Genomic DNA, 14,546 nt, shown 5'->3' on the forward strand with positions numbered 1-14,546 from the left:
GGTATGGTTCAGAAAAGGGCTGACTGTTTGGTGAGGGTGCTGTCAAATGCCTAGTTTCTAAATGTTTCCTAATTACATCTTTCTAGTGCTGTTTTCCTCTCTAGAGATCATGAAAATCAGTCTATGCTAATCACATAAGTGTCTCTTCTGTCTCTCAGTCTATATACATATAATTAGGTCTGTGCCTTACACATATAATTAAGCCTCCTTAGAATTAATTGGGGGGATTTGAGCAGAACTCTTCAGGCAGCAAGTGGGCTTAACGGGGCGAGGGAGGTAGCACCTGGCAAATCAATGGGCAGGACTTGTATCCCCAAAGCCTTGCCACCTGTTTGTCTGTCCAGGCTGGGGGAGAAATGTATGTAGACTATGTATCTCCCTGTGGTTTCTCTTCTCTGTGACCAATCGCCCTCTTCCTCTTTTGCTGTCCATTTCCGATGGACAGCAGTGGAGAATCTGGTTTGGGCAACACTGAGAACATGAAGAAGGTCATCCAGTACTTTGTCAGTACTGCAGGAACCGACAAACAGTCCTTGGATAAGAAGGTAGGGCTGATGGGGGCACTTGGGTCTAGGTCTCTTATCCAGGCTTCTGTGGCACACATTGCAGGCCCATTTGATCTGCATCCAGTCTATGGATTAGGGGCATTTTGTAAATGATGAGACTGAGGCGAAGAGAAAAGCAACTTGGGTCGGATTACATGGGGAAGAGGTGGCCACCACTTCTGGTTTCTACTCCCAAAAAGACAGGGACAGAAGAGAAAGTGGAAAGCAGTCTGCTTGCTAAGATGCTTTTGCAGGCCCTGACCACCCCAAGAGTACAAGGAGCCTTGGCAGGGCCAACAGCAGCTATAAATGCTGGCAAAGAGAAAAACAGAGCTTTGCAGGCAGGCTGAGGATGCAAGGGAAGGGTTTCCAGGTGCCCACAAGAGTCTCTCTGCGGACCGGAAAGCCAAGGAGCAACAGCTGGGAATCGAGGCTGCCAGTGTCCCCACGTACCCCTCTTGATTCCACAGGGTCACAGAGGGACATTGTCAGGAGTGGCCTTCCTCCCAGGTACCTACCTATGATCCCATTGGCCCTAATTTCCAGCCTCCCCAAGCCATTCCCCTCCTAAGTTCAAAGTACAAAAGTCACTACTATTTGCAAGCCCAGTGTGTTGCCCTGGATCCCCAGGCAGAGGCCAACTGTGGTCACTGCTTTTTGAGTTTCTTTCTGGGCCAGGGGTCCCCAGAGGATCAAATCATACAGGCAAACCCGTGCAGGAGGCTTTCAGGAATGCCAAGACCACCAGGAATAATAACTTCTATTGCTTCCTAGGTGTGAGCAGCAGCAATAGGGGTCCCTTGGAGATGGTAGGTCAGGTATCATGTGTCCATTCCAGTAAAGAAATTGAAGGTGATTTAAACTGAGGAGAAGGGGATAGGGCAAGTTGAGGCATTTTGCTCCCGGAGATCTTTAAGACTATTAAAAAAAAAAAAAAAGACTATAAAGGTCTGACCAGCAAGCATAACTCACTTTAGTATTTAATCAGGTGTCTCTGATGCAGAGACTTGGTTCAGGGTGATGGAAGTCTGCAGAGTCACACAGGGGACCCAGAGATTCATAGTACCAGAAGTTATGACTCCTTCCTGGCTGGGCAGGAACTTGGAGAGGGCCCCTGATGATTTAGGATCTGTAAAGCCCAAGTCACAGGAAGATCTCAGTGACTCCTGAGGCTCCACTCACAGTAAAACAATCTGGGCCCCTGCCTTTTCCCGCTCCAGCCCTTTCTGGGGCTCCTGTGTGGCTGAGGCCAATGAGCTCCTAGAGGTCATAGGAAACAGGGAAAGGAGAGTTGGAGAACAGGTGACGGCAAACACGTCCAGGAGCTGCCCAGCTGGGTAGAGAAAAGCCTATTTCCAGGAATGTTCATTTGTGGCCTGCCACAAATCAGGGAGAGGAATGTGATGTTTCTTGTTCAAGAGACTCCCTACCACCTGGCTGTTTGGCCCAATTCCTGTGAGGCCAGGCCTGTAGGCGAAATTCCGAGGAGTCCCAGCCTCTCCTGCTGACTGTTCCACTCCCCCACAAATCGCAATCCACACACACCTCAGCCTAAGCACCACCTGGTATACTTCCTTCTCTGTTCATCTTTGTGGGACACACAGCTCCACACACAGCTGAGTTACATGGCCTGCAGCCCCCTTAGACTTCATGGCAGCTGTTGAAGAGCCCCTCAGAAGTGGGCTGCATCTTGTTCTAAAGCTACGAACAACCTCTCTCACACCCCCTCCCTTCTCCTCCTTGTGTGGGGCAAAGTTGTCTGACTCCACTGTGGAGCTACAGGCAAACTGGCTGGTGCCAACATTGAGATTTACATCAGGACCCTTTGAAAGAGTTTCTCCAGGGAAGATCAGCTACTTAATTTTCGAAGCCCTCTGCAAGGTGAAAACGAATGGGTCATTTTAAAAACTAGTAAGAATTTCAGAACAGCACTCTGGTAGGTTGAGGAAGGAGGATCCAAATTTGAGCCCAGCCTGGGCAACTGAGTGAGACCCTCCAACTTGTGAAGGACTGGGGATGTAGCTTAATGCAAAGCCCCTGGAGTCAATCCCCAGGGCTGGAAAAGAAAAAGAATTCCAAAACAGCCACAGAGGAGCATTAAACCATGAAGCCCTTCTGAGCTTGGCCTATACCGTGATCAGATCAGCCCTGCTCTGGGCTCCTGCCATTGGCAATCAGGCCCCCCGAGGCCTGCAGCCTTTGGGGAGAGGGTAGAGTCATGCTTCCAGTAGCAACTCCACACTACAGGAAGAGGGGACCCCTGCTTTCCATAGGACCTGAACTCTAGGTAGAATGATGTCCACTCACTGGATGCCTGCTGACCCTTTTTTCAGGTCTCTTAGAGAAATCTCACACCGTTTCAGATGCAGACAGTTGAGAGAGGCTACCACATTTTCTACCAGATTCTCTCTAACAAGAAGCCTGAACTTGATGGTGAAGATCCTGATATCCATCTGACTGCCTTCAAGTTTGCTTTTCCATGTATCTGGGGTCTTGTGTCATCCCTGTGACCCTGCAATGATTCCTTTAGTTTAAAAATAGGGAAAGCGTCGCTGGTGTGAACCAGGAAGAGAATCAGCCAGTATCTCCTGAGATCAGGCCATGGTGGAACTTAGGCCACCGAGCAAGAAAGCAATTTCTCTCCCTTCCTGCCAAGTGCCCCTGGCATGACTAGTCAGTGTCTCCTGTGAGCCTACTGGTGCCCGGGCTGAGAATCAAACATCCCACCCCACCCCCACATTGGCAACTGGGGGCAGAGGGCTGAGCATCTGTTGGGAGCAAGACTGTATGCAATACAGAAAATATGGAGGATTTCCTTCTATCTTCTGTTTGAAGGCAAATGTTATTTTCACTGTTTTGCTTTGTTCTGATTAATTGTTTTGCTCTATTCAGTATTCTCTTTTGATTGGTTTTATAGTGTTCTGTTCTTGGTTTGATTTTGCTATACCTAATTGAAAGGACAACTATTGTGAAGATAACAAGATATACTATGGTACTTATTACTGTTACCCCAGTATCCTGCTGTGAAGTACCAATTTCATTGCATTGTCTCGATTGGCTTTGCTCTGTCTTGTTCTGTTGTATTTTACTACTTTCAAAATAAAATTTAAGAAAAATAGGGGATCCACCACTCCTGCAGACCTTTCTTGAAGTCTTTCTGTGTATCTTATCCTCACAGCAGCCCAGAAAGCTTCAACTACTGCTGGCCCATTTCTCAGGTGGGGATTTAGGATGCCTGCAACTCCTCACGGAGATGTGAACCTGGGATCTGAGACTTTAGAATCTCCGTGTCTTGGGGCTGACGTTTCTGAGTTTGATGCTTAGATAGCAGCAGCATAGGATTAGCCTGGGACCGCGGTTATCCCAGAACTAGTGCTTGCCTGAGCAATAACAACAGGCTCCTCTCTGGGTAGAAACAGCCCACACTGGCTGCACAGCTTGGAGAGCAGAATACACTCACCCACTCAACTGGTTGTCTTGTACAGGCACCAACATGCTCAACTGTCCTTGGCAGACCTGCTCAGGATGTTAGGTGGGAGGAGGGATGAAGTCTTAATCTTCCACACACATACCTTCCAACTCAGCAAGAGATGGGAGTATTGGGTGCCTTACCTCACTTGCAGGTGGGTTTTATTTGTATTAAACATAGACTACTTTTAAATTAATGGGTGGCATTTTGAACTTGGGAGGTTTTTACAGAAAAATCCCATTTTCAGGTTTCTGTTAGAGTAGCAGCAGAACCAGCACCTTGGAGCCTGCCCTCCTATGTGGCACTAATCAGGGCAAGTAAGTGGGGGCACACACCTCCCTACACCCCAAATTGGAGCTCAAGTTCTCTTGTTCACCAGCGCCCCCCTCTAGCCCTATGACCTCCCTGACACAGAACAAAGTAGCAGTCACCGTTTATTTTTCTTCCTGTGTGTACTTTTTCTTTATCATGGACATACCCTGAAAGGAAATCACTTCTGGTACCTAACTCCTCCAAAAATGAAAAACAGAGGTAACTGAAGAGGTGCACACATCTAAAGAAAACAAGAAGCAAGCAGATTTTTTGTAAAAGCAATAACATTCTCATGTGTATTATATAAAATGATTATATTACTTATGGAAATCATCAGGTTACCTTCTGCACTGAACTGTGTCTTGTCTACTGTAGGAGAGGAAAAAGATACAAATTCATATATTCCCCCAAATTATCTACTGAATGCAGGTACTGAGGTCATTCCTATGATCCTCTCGCCACTTTAAGTTCCTTGTGTGATCCTATTCCCATCCCTTGGGAACACCAAGTGATCCTGGAGGGCAGGAACCACATCCTGTTCAGCTCTGTGACCCCCACAATGTCTGTCACTCCCTTGTGAGAGGAACTTGGAAATGTTAGAAATGAAAGCGAAGCTAATTGTGTGTTAATCTGCTGTTAACCTGCTTCGCTGCTCTTGGCAGAGTGTTTGCTGCTGGTCCCCAATCCTAAAGAGCACCACTGGATAGGGTAAGCCAAGGCATCGCTGTGGTGGATGCCATGGCCAGCGAGGAGCTGCAGATTCCAGACTTGAGTGGGTTGATGTGGCTGGCAAAGGGCAGGGAGGATAGGATAGGTCTGGGACCCTCCGTCTGGGCCACCACAGCTGGGGTCAGGTGGGGGGCTACTCAGAGCTGGGAGACAGCAGCAGAGTCTACTAGACACTTCTGGGGTGGTACCTGCCATTTATCCCCAGCCTGCTGTAGCAAGCAGTTTCTCTGCACAGTCAAAACTAAAATTCCATAGGGACTTATAGAACTTTCCCCCACCTTGGCTAGAAGGGACACTCTCTCCCTCCCAGTCCCTACTGCATGCTCTAGCTCCTTCTGTCAGGGCGCTGAGCTCTTGTGATTTCTGTTAGGATTAGTCATGCACCACTCAACAAGGGAGGGGGGTACATTCCGGGTAGTGTGTTAAGTGATTTCATTGTGCAAACATCAGAGTATAATTGCACCTGGGTGGTACAGCCTACTCTTCATCTAGGCTATTTGGTATTTATAGATGGTATAGTCTATTGCTCCTAGAGCCATGAGGGACAAATGACATGAAATTAAATCAAGCAAAAGAGAAATGGTGCAATTGAGAGACCAGTTAACACAAGATGCATGAGATTGCTGCCAGTGTAAGACTGTGTATTCTTTGACAGTAGCCTTTTTTGTTATCAGAAGATTATAGGCACAGACCTGTAATCCCAGGTCTCTGTGAGGCTGAGGAAGGAGGATCACAAGTTCTAGTCCATCCTGGGTAACCTAGTGACTTAGTGAGACCCTATCTCCAAAAAAAAATTTTTTTTAAAAGGCCTGCAGATATACCTCAGTTGGAAAGCCCAGGGTTCAATCTCTAGTACTGGAGGAAAAAAAAAAAAGGAGTACAAAATAATGATGACAAAGTATAGATTAGTAAAGAGAGAAATGGTAACATGGTTGGTTATTATTATGCCTTGTACATAAATTTCCGTGCCATGCTTTTATGTCACTTAAAGATGAGATAGGTTTGCTTACCAGCATCTCCACAAACATGTGAATAACGTGTTGTTTTATGTTGTTACAGTGGCTACCGTGATACTAGGTGATAGAAATTTTTCACCTCCATTCTGATCTTACGGAACCACCAGTTATACATGTGGTGCCTCACTGACTAAGACATTGTTATATGTATGACAAATGACTATATTCCATTCTAGGCCAATTATGGTAAACCTTTTAGCACTTTCAATGATAATAAACAGCCAGTTACAGCACGTGTGCCATAGGATCACCACTACTGCACTAGGCCCCCACCCATTTTTTTGAGACAGGATCTCACTAAGTCAATAAGTTATCCAGGATGGGCTCAAATTTTCAATCCTCTTATCTCAGTCTACCAGAATCCTAGGATTACAGGCTTATACCACCATATGTAGCCCCCCTTTCTTCTCTGATGACAAAAATGATTCCTGATTTATTCTGCCTTTTCCCAGCATCAGTGTAGCATGATGTCTTAACAAAAATAATAATACGTCCCTTTACTGAGCACTTACTATTTGTCAAGAACTGGACTAAACGTTTCACACGTTGCTCCTAATCTATCCTTACAACCACCTACTATATTGATTATGCAGATGTCTAAATAGAAACTAGAGAGGTTAATTAAACCTCTGAAGGTCTGTTCTAGGCTTCCTGGAAGAAACAGACCTCCCCATTCAGGTATGCCTGATTCCAGAGCCCACATTCTGCTGCAGTGGCCCACGGGGGTGGCCCCGCAGTGGCTATCTTGGCCTGCACAACGTGGAATGAGGAAGAAAGCTCTTTTCTCTGTTGCTTGGCAGGATGCCTTTGATGTGCTGGGCTTCAGCGCTGAGGAGGTCAAGTGTGTACAAGCTGATTGGGGGTGCCATGTTCTTCGGGAACATGAAGTTCAGGCAGAAACCCAGAGAGGGGCAAGCTGAAGTGGACACCAAAGAGGGCAGGCGCTGGGCCGGGGCTACTTAGTGACAAGGCAGCTTGCAGCCATTTCACACGCTTCTGACAAGACGTTCCTGGAATGTTCAGTCACCGATACTCTCAGAAAGGCAAGATAGTGAGTCAGAGGTATGCTTCTGGTTTCTGCAGTCTGCTTTGCTACTTGACATTGAGAAAATGTAGAAACCACCTAAGATCTTTTCTCTTTGACAGAATGGTTTCTCTTCCACCTTCCCCGTCACCCCTCCCAGGACAACAGTGAAGAACATGAGGTACCTCCTGGACACGGTACCATCTTCCTTCCACTCACCTGCTTTTTGCACCCCTACTCAGTGGCTGACAATGTTGCCCATCTCAGAGGTCTCAAGTCTGGCAAACTCCAGAAAGGCAACTCCAGGCTCTCAGTCAAAGTAGTCAATAAATCTGTGCAAAAGAGCTAGAACATGGAATAGCACCACAACTCCACTGGGGCTCTGGGCAAGGCTATCTGTGACAAGATGTTCAAGTGGCTGGTGGCCAAGATTAACAAGACCCTGGACACCAAGATGCAAAGGCAGTTCTTTGTGGGGCTGGACATTGCTAGCTTCGAGAGCTTTGAGGTATGCCTGGTTTTATATTTGTTTCTTCTTTGGGGTGGCTGCTTCTCCTTTTATAAACTACTTTTCTCTATGGTTGTCTTGTTTCTTACCTTGGACCTGGGCAGGCCAATCTTAATCTGCCACTAGATCTCTGAATTTAGACTCCAGAAATTTCCATTTCTATGGTGCTGAGTCTTTAAAAAAAATGGTGTGAAGTTAGCAAATAGAGTTAGTGATGTGCTAGGGTCAGCTTGTACCAGCTCACAAGAGCTAATTGTTAAAGGTTTCAGGAATTTTGTGAGTCAGTTGGCATCACATTGATAGCTCGAAATTTGCCATGGTGTGAATATTTACACTATGAAACCGGCAATCCCTAAAAAGCATAGTCTTTTGTTTTTAAAAGAGACAACTGATTTACCAGCACACCATTGATAGCTCGCCTTTTTGAGAAATGAAAAAAAAAAGTTTTTTTAAAATTATCCTATATATAAGAAAAGCTACAGAGAGAGAAAGACAGAGACAGAGACACGAAGACAAACAAAACTGATCCATCAGGCATTTCAAGTGATTTTTATCCCTTGAGAGATGGTTCTTTCCATAATGATTTTCCTTTGCTACATGAGCTACCTGGGATTAGGGTCCCAGAATCCCCGTTGCAGGGGAAGGTAACAGAGAACCGCTTCTCATATGTGGGTGTGACTATGAACAGGTCAGCAATCAGATGTCTCACCCAGTGTTTGATAGAAGAAGGGCCTTTGGAGATCTCTCACACATATCTATCCTCTTCATGGCCCTTTGATAGACTCTGGGCCCCAGCTAATGCCTCCTTCTGTGTCCTCACCCAGTTCAACAGCTTTGACAAACTGCTGTGTATCAACGTCACCAGTGAGAAGTTGTAACAATTCTTCAACCACCGCACGTTCATGCTAGAGCGGGAGTAATGCAAGCATGAGAGCACCCAGTGGACATTCGTTGACTTTGGCCTCGATCTGTAGGCCTGCATGGACATGCTAGAAAAGGTGACCTGCTGCTCCCAGGAGGGGGTTGGAGAGAGCCTGGGGCCCTGCATGGGACATGCCCCAGGAGGAGAATGTCACTGGGACTCAGCTGGGGCTGTCAGCAATACTACCTTCATTGGCCTGGCCACTAGCTCCCCAACACATACACACAAAATGGGCACAACAATAGCAGCAAAGACCGCTGTGAGTTGAGCAGTGTCTGCCACAATTCCTTGGACCATGACAATCCGCCAAATTGGGGAGAGGGATAGTTTATTATCATTCTGCTGATGAGAACATTGAGGCACATAAAAAGGAAGCCATTTGCCTGAGGCAACAGAGTTATGCTCTAACGAGACAGTAAAATAGTTTGCCCTGTAATTACACCACATGGAATGTTTGAACAAATGATCTAGGATCAAGAATATATGTGGACTTCACCAAAATATATTATATGCAATGAAACTCACTATTTTGTGAAATTAATAGGCACTAGGAATAAAAGGGAAACATTTAAAAATAATATATATTGTTTAATTAAATGTGAAAAAAGGATAAGGGAGAGCAGATAAAAGAGAAAGGCAGAAACAGTAGGTATCATTGACTTTAGGGTTTTTCTGAAGATCAGGTATGCCTGGGGCCACTGTTGGGGTAGGATTAGCGCTTGGGGTGCTATTTGACCTCTTTAGGCCTCAGTGTCCCTTCTGCTGGGCTCCATGGATTCCAGACTCTTTCACATTGAAATGGCATTTGAAACGTGATCATGGGTACCAGATGCTGTCCCCAGAATGCTGTGCTGAGTTCCACTTTCCAGTTTGCCTTGCGGGTGGCCAGCACATCTCTACCAGAAGCCTCAGGCCCAATGTCAGTATGGATTCTTTGAGGTCCTGGAGCCTCCTCAAACACTTTTGTGTCCTTTTCCCTCCTGCTCATGGGCGTCTTGTCCGCCTTGGAGGAACAATGCATCTTCCCCAAAGCCACGGGTGCCCCATTCAAGGCAGCCCTGTATAACAACTCCTTGAGCAAGTCCACAAATCTCCCTAAGCCTGAGAAGGACCACAAAGGCAAGGGGCTTGAGGCCCACTTGAGCTCATCCACTACTCAGGTACAGTGAGTACCAGCCTCTGTTTGGCATCTGCTGGCTAACATCCACCCCAGCTATTGTATGCCCACACTGACCTGCCTCTCCAGATGATTCTGTCTCCCACTAGCACAACCATAATATATCAGGGTACTCAGCAATTGAAATGAACTCCAACTTAATCCTCCTCGGCATTTCTCCACCTGAGAGTTCTAAAGCAAATGCAACCAAAAATGCTCATTAAGCAGAAGCTGGTGATTCATGCATCATACCTGCCAGGGCCACACCAGTGTCAGTGGCCCTAGGTTTGACGGCTGAACATCAGTCTCACCCAGAAATGACACCATTTACAAAAAGAAAAAAAGAAAAGATTCTGTGAGCCTATTAATTACTCCCAACTGAATAATTTTTCCTCTGATAGCTTGTAGCTGCCAAACCAATAAGGTGACATCTGTGGAGTAGCTTTTTCACTCATGACAAAGTAGTCCTTGGGAAAGAGGGAAATTACGTATAGCAAGGACTCAGGTTTTATATGTGTAACTAATAGTGGAGGTAATGTTCGTTCAGCCAGCTTATAAGAATGTGTTTGATTTCCTTGAGATTTCAATATTGCTGTATGTACTGACATTCCTGTTATCAGCAGAGTGTGTTGAGCCTCTGTGGGTTTAACTGCAGGGGAACAGCAGCCCTAAGACAGTGCTATCAGGAAAGCCATGATTGCATTGGGCTTTGGGACCAGGATTTTATATCATCAACCATAACAATGCCAATTACTCACAAAATGGATTGGGTCGATATTTTGAGCAAACAGTAGGCCTGGAGCCAAAGTGCAGCACTACACCTCCTTGCCACACTGAAATGAGAAGAGCTCCATATTTAGAGCAATGGTACATTCAAAGCTAAATGGTAGCTGTGTGCTTCCAAGAAGACCTTCAAATAAGGCAAATAAGGCGACAAATGTCTGTGCACTGAATAAGAGATGGCAAGTCCAAAGGTTTGACCTCTCAGGTACTTTCCTCAGTTCTCTATGGTCAGCAGAAGAATCCACATAGTCCTTTCCACCTTTCCCATGAATCAAGGGCCATATGGCAAAATGGGAAACAGAAATTTGTGGGTGTACAATTCCTGGATATATACAGCTCCCAATCCTGGATGAATAGAGCTCTGTTCCTCCAGGTAATGATCCTATAGTGCTGTGAATAGGATGCATGATCCTCAGCAAGGAAAAACCTGAAACCTTTTCAGAGACTTCTTCCTGTTGCTTAAGATTACACCAGCCATGGACACTCACTGACAGCAAGTCCACATGGGCAGAAGAAGACTCGAGGGTCAGGAAACTCAGTGTGCCCAGCACAGCAGGCTGTGGAGGAAAGATGACAGCTTGGGAGAAAGTAGAGAATCCCAGTTTATTTGCAATGCTCAGAGATGAGGTATGCAAGACTGCCACGTTGCAAATGCTGAAGAAAATAGGGGATGAGGCCTCCACCTCAAACTGGGGTTTAGGACCAGTCCCAAAACCACAAATTCTTCAGGTTAAGAACTGAAGCCCCAGGAGATAGGCTAGAGTTTGGTCCTATGATCCCACAGTGGGACAAAGCTGTAGGTTGAGGTTCTAGGTGTGGAACCTGAAAATGAGAGAGGAGACCCACAACTTACTCACTGGCATCTGTCCCCCCTCCAGGTGGGATATAACATCACAGGCTGGCTAAAGAAGAACAAAGAGCCCCTGAATGAGACAGTGGTAGGCTTGTTCCAGAAATCAAGTATGGGACTCCTGGATGTTCTCATCAAAGAAAAGGAAGATCCAGGTACAGCTGGCCTTTTGTTGTGTCCAGTCTTCCTGTACTGATGCCCTTTAATGGCCATAATGGGAAGAAGGAAACAAAACTCTCTTATTCAGCTCTTGTCAAATGAGTGAGTGAGTGAGTGAATGAATGACAAATTCTCAAAGTAGGACATAGATGATACAACAATAGAGCAGAAAGATGTCAATGTAGGGCTGAGGGTGACTCAGTGGTAGAGCACTTGCCTTGTGAGTGTGAGATGCTGAGTTTGACGCCCAGCACCACGAGAGTAAGACAGAAAAAACAGATTAAAAAAAAGATGTCAGTGTGTCCTGGGAGCCTCCATCAGCTCAACTGATTACACAGTCCATGTCACCTCTAGGTGGAGTGACATTGTTTGGGAAAGTTGACACCCAAATGCCCTGTGCTTTTTTTCTGACCCTACTCTCATCTGAAACAGATGTCAAGTGCAGCCCTGCCTCCTGTTCAATGGCAACCATGCTGTCCACAGGGGGAAATGACCTGAGTGGAAACTTCCCCCCAGAACTGCCATTCAGTTGAGTAGAAACTGCCAATCTGCTTGGACTCAGAGACATTTCATCAACATGCACATTCTTTAAAGGTCTGTGGGTTCTTCCTCTTCCTCTGGCAACGGTGGGGGGTAGGTAGTCTGTCACCTTATGCCAGCCCTAAATCACTCTCCAGGGAGGTCAGAACTCTTTTCAGCGTTAAGCCAGGACCAGCCTATTTTCCCACTCCCTATAGATCTCATTTTCCTGGTGTGAGGGTTCCACCTCATCCAGTCACAAGAAAAGCCTTTTTAATCCAGAGAACATGTGTGCTTTGGCATGTAACACTTTTTGGGCTGTCTGCCCTATACTGGGTACTGACACGAAATGTACTTGTCTCTTCCTCAGCTGGAGAGGAGAAACAGAAGAGAGGGTCCTCCTTCATGATGGTCTCCAGTTTCTATGAAGTAAGTGGGAGCTACTCAGAGGCCACCTTAAGTCCAGTGTGATGGTCTGGTTGTTGCTTCATGGTCAAGATCAGAAGGATTTCATTCTGTCTATGCCCGTCTCTAACTTGAGGGGTCTGTTGCTTTCTGAAGCATGCACAGAATCACTGGACCATCAGACAAAAAAAATTCTTGGGTCCAGTTCAAACACACCAGACTGAAACCCAGCAAGTAGAGGAACTTGTGCAACATGACAAATGGAGATAAAAATGACCAAGATCTTGGGTCCAAGATTTGGCTGACAGGTCTTCTGAGCAGGTCATGAATTTTGAAAAATTTGGGCATTCCTGGAAACACTTTCTAAAGTGCAGAAGTACAGTCAGCAAGATGTTGTACAAAGGAAGATTTTACTGTTTTCCAAGGATCAGGTCTTCCTGAGCAGAATTAGCCACCTCATTGGAGGGATCCAAGATGTGGAGGAGGTACCGTCCCTTAAGGAAGTTAAGAGGAGGCAGGATCTTGCCCACTTTATGGGTTTTTCTAGTGCCAAGATTCTGCAACCAATCATCCCTGAATCAGGAGAGACCTCGTTTCTTGTAAACCATGTTGTTCTTGAGAATAGTTTTGTCCAAAAGAACTTTCTACAATGACAGAAATGTTCTCTTCTGCAGTTTCTAGTGTGGTAGCCACTAATTCCATGTAGCTAATACATACTTGAAAAGTGGTAGGTGGGACCGAAGCACTGAGTTTTAACTTTAATTTAATTAAACTCTAACTACATACCTCTCCAGAGTATGGGTAGCCAACAATACCAGTGCAGAATCTCATTCAGTTTATCTCTTTCTCTCTTTCATTCTTCGCCCTCCAGCCCCAGAAGCAGCTGAACAAGCTGATGACAACCTCCCACAACACCGCCCTCCATTGCATCCACTGCATTGTCCCCAAGGAATTTAAGCAATTGGGTACCTTATGAGGTCATGTCTCCCTACTGGAAGTACTGGTAGTCTTCAAAGTTAGGGTTCCTTCCAAGTTAAGTTCACCTTTAACTGCCAGAGCTAAAGAAGGCAAACCAAGGCTCAAAAAGACTCTCAAATAATAGATTAGCCAAAAATCAGGTTCTAGCTACTTCTAAAGCAGAATGGTGCCCACCCGGCCAGAAATCAAACTCATGAGTTTTAGAGCATGGGTTGAACTGAAGGAGGGGGACTTTTGGCTCCCTTGGTAATAACAGGAGAAGCCTGGGACTATACCACAGGTGCTCAGTTCAGGTTTCTTAGGTGGCAAGAGCTGGTCTGTCCTATTCTAGAGCAGGGACTCTCCATGCCGTGTCTCTGCCTTGGCAGGCAAGATATGATGTACACTCAATCATGCATCAGCTGGCTTGCAATGGTGTCCTAGAAGGCATTTGAATCAGCAAAAAGGGTTTCCTTTCTGTAGGCTGCAGTACCCGGATTTCAAACACAGGTCGGTGGTGTCCCCCTGACACCTTTCGGAGGACCCAGGAGTGGATCAGTAGAGCTGCATTATATTGGCAGCACAGTGGATGCCCTATCAATACCGCTTCACTTTCATTTCTTTAGTACACTTTGGCTCAGCATTCAACTGCTTTGAATTTCTTTGTCTTTCAGAGCCTGATTTGCCCTTCCTTGGCAGGCTGAAAGTCCCAGGGATTAATGCCTCCCCAGGTGTATCCCTCCACCAATGAGTCGATATATAAATACTTCATCTCACTCGTCCTCATAGAGGACTAATTCTGAGTTCATTCTCTATAGTGGCTCTCAGAAGCAGCATGCTGGTAAACATTTAACAAGTGTTCTCAGGATAACAAAAAGAAGCCTTTATTGGTAGGAAATCTGCCAGTTTCTATGGCATAAATCTCCCTGTCCCCCTCAGTGGTATTATGTTCCAGTCACCCATTGTGATACCTACCTTGATACTATTAATATATCTTGTATTGGGTTTTCTGCTCATTTCCCAAACCTATCACCTCCCAAATAAACTTACACTTGAATCCTTATCTCAAAGGTCTGCTTCTGGACAAATTAAACTAAGAATCCTATCTTAGAGATGACCTTCTATGCTTCTCACTTGCTAGAAGACATTGCCATAGATTAAGAAATCAAGAAATTCTATAAACAGAGTATGC

General features: G+C 45.8%; 1 pseudogene; it reads left to right on the top strand.

Annotated features, from left to right (window-relative positions):
* The first annotated feature begins 437 nt into the window (after positions 1-437).
* The window catches only part of LOC100714118 (myosin-16-like), a 42,086-nt pseudogene continuing 27,977 nt past the window's right edge, over positions 438-14,546 (top strand).

The sequence above is a fragment of the Cavia porcellus genome, unplaced genomic scaffold (assembly GCF_034190915.1).
Source record: "Cavia porcellus strain 051 isolate PalLab524CR breed Dunkin Hartley unplaced genomic scaffold, mCavPor4.1 scaffold_23, whole genome shotgun sequence".
Classification (NCBI taxonomy): Eukaryota; Metazoa; Chordata; class Mammalia; order Rodentia; family Caviidae; genus Cavia; species Cavia porcellus.